The sequence below is a fragment of the Halichoerus grypus genome, chromosome 6 (genome assembly GCF_964656455.1).
Source record: "Halichoerus grypus chromosome 6, mHalGry1.hap1.1, whole genome shotgun sequence".
NCBI classification, from domain to species: domain Eukaryota; kingdom Metazoa; phylum Chordata; class Mammalia; order Carnivora; family Phocidae; genus Halichoerus; species Halichoerus grypus.
In genome coordinates this window covers 49,969,812-49,979,760 of record NC_135717.1, presented here as the reverse complement: position 1 = coordinate 49,979,760, position 9,949 = coordinate 49,969,812, and positions in this window count along the sequence as shown.

Sequence of the window (9,949 nt, the reverse complement as noted above, 5' to 3'; positions counted from 1 at the left end):
GTACAGTGTTGTTCCCCCTACACCTGACTTCCTTAAAGATTTTCTGAAGTTTAATCATGATATGCCTAAGTGTATTTTTTTTTTTTTTTGGTATTTATCCTACTTGATGTTCTGTGAGCATCTTGGGTCTGCATTTTGATGTTTGCCATTAATATAAAAAAAATTCTCAGCCATTGTTCTTAAAATATTTCTTCTGTTCCTTTCTGTCTTTCTTCCCCTTCTGGTATTCCCATTTGACATTCATTTTGCCCTTTGTAACTGTCTAACAATTCTTGAATATTCTGTTACATCTATTTAAAATTTAACTTCATTGAGGAATAATTGACAAATATACATATATATATGTATATATATATATATATATATATATACATATACATATTGTATGTGATGACTTGATATACAAACACAATGTAGAACAATTGCCAAGATCAAGATAGTTAACATATCCATCACTTTTCTTAGTCAACATTAGCTAACTTGTATGTGTGAATAATTACAATCTGCTCTTAGCAACATTCAATAACAATACCATATTGTAAACTATAGCCTCCATGCTATATGCTAGATGTTCAGAACTTATCCTTCTTCTAACTGAAAATCTGTACTCTTTGAACTACATCTCCCCATTCCCTCCCATCCCGCAGGATGGGCAACCACCACCTTATTTTATTCTATTCTCTGAAAATTGGATTTTTAATTCCACAAAGAAGTGACAGCATATAGTATTTGTGTTTCTCTTTCTGTCTTACTTATCATAATGCCATCCAGATTAATCCATGTTGTTACTAATGGCAAATTTTCTTCTTTTTCATGGCAGTCTATTTAATTTTTGTTTCTGTTTGCATTTCAGTTTTGGAAGTTTCTATTGACCTCTCTTCAAATTCACTGATTCTTTTCTCAGTTGTTGTTCTTTGTTGCTGTGTCCATCAAAGGCATTTTTCATTTCCATTAATGTGTTGATTCTTTCTTAGAGTTTCAATCTCTGCTTGCATTGCCCATTGTTCTTATATGTTGTCTACATTTTTATTAGATGCCTTAGCATATTAAACATATTAATCGTAGTTATTTTTCTGGGGCGCCTGAGTGGCTCAGTAGGTTGTGCGTCTGACTCTTCATTTTAGCTCAGGTCATGATCTCAGGCTTGTGGGATCAAGCCCTACATTGTGCTCCACACTGGGCATGGAGCCTGCTTAAGATTCTCTCTCTCCCTCTGCCCCTCCCCTTCCTTTCCCCCTCTAAAAAATAAAAAATAAAATAAAACAAAATAAAATAAGATATTGGTCTGATAATTCCTAGATCTCCACCATATGTGAATCTAGTTTTGAGGCTTGCTCTGTTTCTTTAAATGGCATTTTGTTTTTAGTATCTCTTATAATTTTTGTTGAAAGCTGGACATGGTATCCTGGGTAAAAGGAGTCTATTACTGGCTCTAATGGTGGACTTCTGTTTCTGTATGTTGCTCTAGCAAGCTGCAATTCCCTGTATTCACCAGTCTCTTGATTTTGAAGGCAGACATTTGCCCAGTGACCCCACTTCTCTAGTGAATATAAGACTTGTTGATTTTCATCTTATTTAGCTCTTTTTTTGTTTTGAGGATTGTAGTGACTTCCAACCTCATTATGTATCGGACCAGAAAAAATCTGGTTCTGTTTTGATTGATTTATTTTTATGTTCATTATGCATCATATTATTTTGCTTTTCATTGCTTGTTACTTTTTTAATATATGGCAGACATTGTGAATTTTTAATTATTGGCTTCCAGATAATTTTGTATTAAAAATATTATTAGACATTCATAATAACTTGGAAACAGCTTGATCTTTTTGCTGTTTTCTTTTAAGCTTTTTCAGATGAAATCAGAGAAGATATTAGTCTAAGGCTAATTTTATCCCCTCAACAAGTCACAATTTTAAAGAATACTACCTAGTGCTCTGTGTATTATGTGGTTTTTAAACTTTTGACTGCGATCCAGTGTAAACTCTTTTGTGAAAGCCTACTCCTTTCAGATGCTTCTTATCCCATCCTAATATAGCTTCCTTACAAACATACACTAACCATCACTATCTGAACACTTGGGGTTGATCCAATGCAGATCTCTGGTGATCTTTCTACAGTTCTCTCCTCTCTGTGACTATGCCTTGCAATCTCTAGCTGCCTTGGCCAACCTTAATTCCCACTTTTACATCTTCAACTCAGGGAGGGTGCTGAGATCTGCTTCAGTCCTCCTTCCTTGTGCTGATTCCTGGAAACTCTCAAGGCAGTAAGCTCACCTCATTTCTCCCCTTCTCTTAGGAATTATTAATCCTGATAATTTCCATAATGTTCCTCTTTAGGGAACTCGACACTTTGCTTCTGCCCTCTCAATCTGTCATCTTTTTAATGATTTTTCTTGTCCTATAGTACTAACTGGATTTTTCTCCAGTATAATGTTGAAAAGCAATGGTGATAGTAGGCATCTTTTTATTAACCAGTTTTTAAAGAGAAGGTTTCTAATGCTTCACTGTTAAATGTGATGTGTATTGTAAATTTTTCATATTGATCATTACTAATTTAAGTAATTTCTTTTCCATTCTGTACTTGCTAAGAAATCTTAACACATATGTGTTGACTTTTATATACATATTTGCATTACTAGGATCATATAATTTTACCCTTCAGTCTCTTAATATTAAACTCTTCCAATATTCCTTTTGATGGAATCTACCTAGTAATGATATAGTATTATTACTATTTATAATGCTGACTGTAGGCAAGGATTTCATCACTGTTATCTCTTCATGCCTCATAATACCTATGAGCATGCCTTGCAAATAATGGATACCAAAAGAATTTAGTGAATTAAATCCATTTGAATTCATGTTATTTGAAATCTCTGAAGTAGCCCATAAAATTAAAAACAATTGTTCAAGCTCTTCCAATTCCGTTCTCTAACTTACTTAATTACAGTCTAGAGTATCTACCATATGTCAGGTAGGAAAAAAGAACATTTTGAATGAAGGAAGCTAACGGAAGATAAATAATTTTCATAGAATCACTGAAGTGTATACAAGATGGCATTCCAGCTGCTAAGTTTTGGTTCAACAAATATAATTTTCATGGGTCAGTAGGTTGGGCCTAACTAGAAACTACTGCAACTATGAAGCATTTCATCAGTTTCATTGGCACGCATGTAGGTGACTCCATGATGAGGCTTTTAGCACTTAACTTTTATACAGTAACATGATTGCTTTCACAAGAACTCAAACAGGCACACACACCACAGGTTTTCGAGAACAAGTAATTCATTGTGGTGCCATATCTTTATGTATAGACCTTGAAAGTCAACATGTGTGCTTGTTGATCTCTTTCTGTTTTATTTTGTTTGGTTGATTTTGCATCCTAGATGGATTCTTCTTCAATTGGCACCACCTTGTTCCCGAATGATAAAATCTTTCTATATTCTTGACTAACTAATGGAGATATTGGATGAGGTGGTGTGGGAGATGTGATGGAAGGTAGCGGGGAGAAGATTTGCAGGAAATGAAACAGATTGCTAAAGAAACCAGTCTATTACATTTTTATGAGGCCTGGTCTCTAAGCTTGAGCTAAACTTAAGAAGTCATAGAGAAAATCAGTTGGACTGTAGCATATTTAATAAATTAACACATTGTTAAATATTCAAATAAAACTCTCTTAACAAAGCACGACTTAGAAGTATTTACAAAAAGTCATAATGTACAGAAATTACTGAAGGCTTGCTTCTGGACAAGCTCTGTGCTTGACACTATCCAAGTCATCTCACTGAACTTTCAAGGACTGTGACTGGTAGGAAGCACTACTTGTATTTTACCAACACAGACAATGAAAATAGGGAAGTTTAAGTAACTTCCCCATAATCACAAAGACCGAAGGTGACTGAACAGTGATTGAAATAAAGAACAGGGGCGGAGCAAGATGGCGGAGGAGTAGGAGACCTGGATTTCGTCTCCTCTCAGGAATTCAGCTGGATAGGGATCAAACCATTCTGAACACCTACAAACTCAACAGGAGATCGAAGAAAAGAATAGCAACAACTCTCTGAACAGAAAAGCGACCACTTTCTGGAAGGTAGGACGTGCGGAGAAGTGAATCCGAGGCGTTATTCGGGAGGATAGACGGCGGGGGAGGGGCCTCCATCGGCCGCTTCTGGCAAGTGATAGAGCCGCGGAGCACAAAATCGGAACTTTTAGAAGTCTGCTCCGCTGAGGGACGTCACTCTGGTGGCGAAGTGGGGGGTGGAACCCTCGCGGGACAGTGTGGTCTCAGGACCCTCGGGGTCACAGAAAGACCGGGGGTGCCTGAGTGCGGCAGAGCTCCCAGGTATCGGAGCTGGGAAGCCGGCTGCAGAGACGGAGCCCAGGCGCGGGCTCTCAGCTCGGGGTTGCTATAAACCGTGATCCGCGGCACAGTCGGGCCACTGCTCCTCCAGCAGGGACCCAACAAGCGGCAGATCCGGGGAGACTCACCTTCTTCCCCCGGGAGGAAAGGTGCGGGAGCGCACTGCAGGGATCTGCTGGGTCTGGAGACTCCACCCGGGGTCGGGTACCAGATAGAAAGGCGCGGTCACAGGCCGGGTGAGCGCGGAGTGTGGCCGGAGACCGGGGAGACGGGAGTGACTGACTGCTTTTCTCTGGGGGCTCGCTGAGGAGCGGGACCCCGAGTTCTCGGCTCCGCCGGGGCGGAGACTGGGAGGCTGCCATTTTCACTCTCCGCCTCCAAAGCTGTACGGAAAGCTTGCAGGGAACAAAAGCTCCGGAGAGCAAACCCGAGCAGATTACCTAGCCCGGACCGGCAAGGGCGGGGCAATATTGCCTCCGGCAAAGACATTTGGGAACCACGGCAACAGGCCCCTCCCCCAGAAGATCAGCGAGAACAGCCAGCCAAGACCAAGTTTACCGATCAATGAGAACGGCAGAACTCCAGCGCTAGGGGAATACTGCACATAGAATTCATGGCTTTTTTACCATGATTCTTTAGTCTTTCAAAGTTAATTATTTTTTTTAACTGTCTTTTTTTTTTTCCTTTTTTCTTTTTTTTTGAATTTTTCTTTTTCCCTTTTTCAACCAATATCTTATCAATCCCTTTTTTAAAAAAAAAAATTTATTTTTCATTTTTAAAGTCATATTCTATCCCTTCATAGTAGTTACCCGTATTTTTGCAATATATATATAAGTTGTTCTCTCTTTAAAATCTTGAGATAGTTTCTTCTAACAGATCAAAATATACTCTAAATCTCTAGTGTATGGTTTTTTTCTACTCCCCTGCCTGATCACATTCTCTCCCTTTTTTCTTTCTTTTTTTTTTTTAATCCTCTTCTTTCTTTTTTCAAACAACTTATCAAATCCTTTTTAAAAATTTTTTATAATTTCCATCTTTACAGTCATATTCCATCCCTTCATCATATCAACCCTTATTTTTGTACATATATAAGTTTTTCTTTCTTTAAAATTTTGGGAGGGACTTTCTTTTAACAGACCAAAATACACCCCAAATCTAGTGTGTGGCACTGATCTATAATCCAGCCTGATCATATTTGATCACATTCTGTTTTTGTTTTGTTTTGTTTTGTTCTGCTTTTGTTTGTTTTTATCTTTATCTTTTTCTTTTTTCTTTTTTTCTTTCCTTTTCTTTTTTCTCTCTTTCCCTTTCTTTTCCCACTGCTTCAGGTCTTTTCTGATTTGTTTAGAGTATATTTTCTGGGGACGTTGTTACCCTGCTAGCATTTTGTTCTCTCATTAATCTATTCTCCTCTGCACAAAATGACAAGACGGAAAAAATCACCTCAACAAAAAGAACAAGAGGTAGTACCGACTGCCAGGGACCTACTCAATACGGACATTAGTACGATGTCAGATCTAGAGTTCAGAATCATCACTTTAAAGATACTAGCTGGGCTTGAAAAAAACATGGAAGTTATTAGAGAAACCCTTTCTGGAGAAGTAAAAGAACTAAAATCTAACCAAGTAGAAATCAAAAAGGCTATCAATGAGGTGCAATCAAATATGGGGGCGCTAACTGCTAGGATAAATGAGGCAGAAGAAAGAATCAGTGAGATAGAAGACCAAATGATGGAAAATAAAGAAGCTGAGAAAAAGAGAGATAAACAACTACTGGATCACGAGGGCAGAATTCGAGAGATAAACGATACCATAAGACGAAACAACATTAGAATAATTGGGATCCCAGAAGAAGAAGAAAGAGAGAGAGGGGCAGAAGGTATAATGGAGCAAATTATAGCAGAGAACTTCCCTAATTTGGGGAAGGAAACAGGCATCAAAATCCAGGAAGCACAGAGAACCCCTCTCAAAATCAATAAAAATAGGTCAACACCCCGACATCTAATAGTAAAACTTACGAGTCTCAGAGACAAAGAGAAAATCCTGAAAGCAGCTCGGGAGAAGAGCTATGTAACCTACAATGGTAGAAACATTAGATTGGCAACAGACTTATCCACAGAGACCTGGCAGGCCAGAAAGGACTGGCAGGACATATTCAGAGCACTAAATGAGAAAAATATGCAGCCAAGAATACTATATCCAGCTAGGCTGTCATTGAAAATTGAAGGAGAGATAAAAAGCTTCCAGGACAAACAAAAACTAAAGGAATTTGCAAACACGAAACCAGCCCTACAAGAAATCTTGAAAGGGGTCCTCTAAGCAAAGAGAGAGCCTAAAAGCAACATAGACCAGAAAGGAACACAAACAATATACAGTAACAGTCACTTTACAGGCAATACAATGGCACTAAATTCCTATCTTTCAATAGTTACCCTGAATGTAAATGGGCTAAATGCCCCAATCAAAAGACACAGGCTATCAGATTGGATTAAAAAACAAGACCCATCGATATGCTGTCTGCAAGAGACTCATTTTAGACCCAAAGACACCCCCAGATTGAAAGTGAGAGGGTGGAAAACCATTTACCATGCTAATGGACACCAAAACAAAGCTGGGGTGGCAATCCTTATATCAGACAAATTAGATTTTAAACCAAAGACTGTAATAAGAGATGAGGAAGGACACTATATCCTACTTAAAGGGTCTATCCAACAAGAAGATCTAACAATTGTAAATATCTATGCCCCTAACATGGGAGCAGCCAATTATATAAGGCAATTAATAACAAAAGCAAAGAAACACATCGACAACAATACAATAATAGTGGGGGACTTTAACACCCCCCTCACTGAAATGGACAGATCGTCTAAGCAAAAGATCAACAAGGAAATAAAGACTTTAAATGACACACTGGACCAAATGGACTTCACAGACATATTCAGAACATTCCATCCCAAAGCAACGGAATACACATTCTTCTCTAGTGCCCATGGAACATTCTCCAGAATAGATCACATCCTAGGTCATAAATCAGGTCTCAACCGGTACCAGAAGATTGGGATCATCCCCTGCCTATTTTCAGACCACAATGCTTTGAAACTAGAACTCAATCACAAGAGGAAAGTCGGAAAGAACTCAAATACATGGAGGCTAAAGAGCATCCTACTGAAGAATGAATGGGTCAACCAGGAAATTAAAGAAGAATTAAAAAAATTCATGGAAACCAATGAAAATGAAAACACAACTATTCAAAATCTTTGGGATACAGCAAAGGCAGTCCTAAGAGGAAAGTATATAGCGATACAAGCCTTTCTCAAGAAACAAGAAAGGTCTCAAGTACACAACCTAACCCTACACCTAAAGGAGCTGGAGAAAGAACAGCAAATAAAGCCTAAACCCAGCAGGAGAAGAGAAATAATAAAGATCAGAGCAGAAATCAATGAAATAGAAACCAAAAGAACAGTAGAACAGATCAACGAAACTAGGAGCTGGTTCTTTGAAAGAATTAACAAGATTGATAAGCCCCTGGCCAGACTTATCAAAAAGAAAAGAGAAATGACCCAAATCAACAAAATCATGAATGAAAGAGGAGAAATCACAACCAACACCAAAGAAATACAAACAATCATAAGAACACATTATGAGCAACTCTATGCCAGCAAATTAGATAACCTGGAAGTAATGGATGCATTCCTAGAGATGTATCAACTACCAAAACTGAACCAGGAAGAAATTGAAAACCTGAACAGACCTATAACCACTAAGGAAATAGAAGCAGTCATCAAAAATCTCCCAAAACACAAAAGCCCAGGGCCAGATGGCTTCCCAGGGGAATTCTACCAAACATTTAAAGAAGAATTAATACCTATCCTTCTGAAACTGTTCCAAAAAATAGAAATGGAAGGAAAACTTCCAAACTCATTTTATGAGGCCAGCATTACCTTGATCCCAAAACCAGACAAAGACCCCATCCAAAAGGAGAATTACAGACCAATATCCCTGATGAACATGGATGCAAAAATTCTCACCAAAATACTAGCCAATAGGATCCAACAGTACATTAAAAGGATTATTCACCACGACCAAGTCGGATTTATCCCTGGGCTGCAAGGTTGGTTCAACATCCGCAAATCAATCAACGTGATACAATACATTAACAAAAGAAAGAACAAGAATCATATGATCCTCTCAATAGATGCAGAAAAAGCATTTGACAAAGTACAGCATCCTTTCTTGATCAAAACTCTTCAGAGTATAGGGATAGAGGGTACATACCTCAATATCATAAAAGCCATCTATGAAAAACCTACAGCGAATATCATTCTCAATGGGGAAAAACTGAGAGCTTTCCCCCTAAGGTCAGGAATGCAGCAGGGATGTCCACTATCACCACTGCTATTCAACCTAGTATTGGAAGTCCTAGCCACAGCAATCAGACAACAAAAAGAAATCAAAGGCATCCAAATTGGCAAAGAAGAAGTCAAACTCTCACTCTTTGCAGATGATATGATACTTTATATGGAAAATCCCAAAGACTCCACCCCAAAACTGCTAGAACTCATACAGGAATTCAGTCAAGTGGCAGGATATAAAATCAATGCACAGAAGTCAGTGGCATTCCTATACACCAACAACAAGTCAGAAGAAAGAGAAATTAAGGAGTCGATCCCATTTCCAATTGCACCCAAAACCATAAGATACCTAGGAATAAATCTAACTAAAGACGCAAAGGATCTGTACTCAGAAAACTATAAAATACTCATGAAAGAAATTGAGGAAGACACAAAGAAATGGAAAAACGTTCCATGCTCATGGATTGGAAGAACAAATATTGTGAAGATGTCAATCCTACCTAGAGCAATCTACACATTCAATGCAATCCCCATCAAAATACCATCCACTTTCTTCAAAGAAATGGAACAAATAATCCTAAAATTTGTATGGAACCAGAAAAGACCCCGCATAGCCAGAGGAATGTTGAAAAAGAAAAGCAAAGCTGGCGGCATCACAATTCCAGACTTCCAGCTCTACTACAAAGCTGTCATCATCAAGACAGTATGGTACTGGCACAAAAACAGACACATAGATCAATGGAACAGAATAGAGAGCCCAGAAATGGACCCTCAACTCTATGGTCAACTAATCTTTGACAAAGCAGGAAAGAATGTCCAATGGAAAAAAGACAGTCTCTTCAACATATGGTGTTGGGAAAATTGGACAGCCACATGCAGAAGAATGAAACTGGACCATTTCCTTACACCACACACAAAAATAGACTCCAAATGGTTGAAAGACCTCAATGTGAGACAGGAGTCCATCAAAATCCTAAAGGAGAACACAGGCAGCAACCTCTTCGACCTCAGCCGCAGCAACTTCTTCCTAGAAACATCGCCAAAGGCAAGGGAAGCAAGGGCAAAAATGAACTATTGGGACTTCATCAAGATAAAAAGCTTTTGCAAAGCAAAGGAAACAGTCAACAAAACCAAAAGACAACTGACAGAATGGGAGAAGATATTTGCAAATGACATATCAGATAAAGGGCTAGTATCCAAAATCTATAAAGAACTCATCAAACTCAACACCAAAAGAAC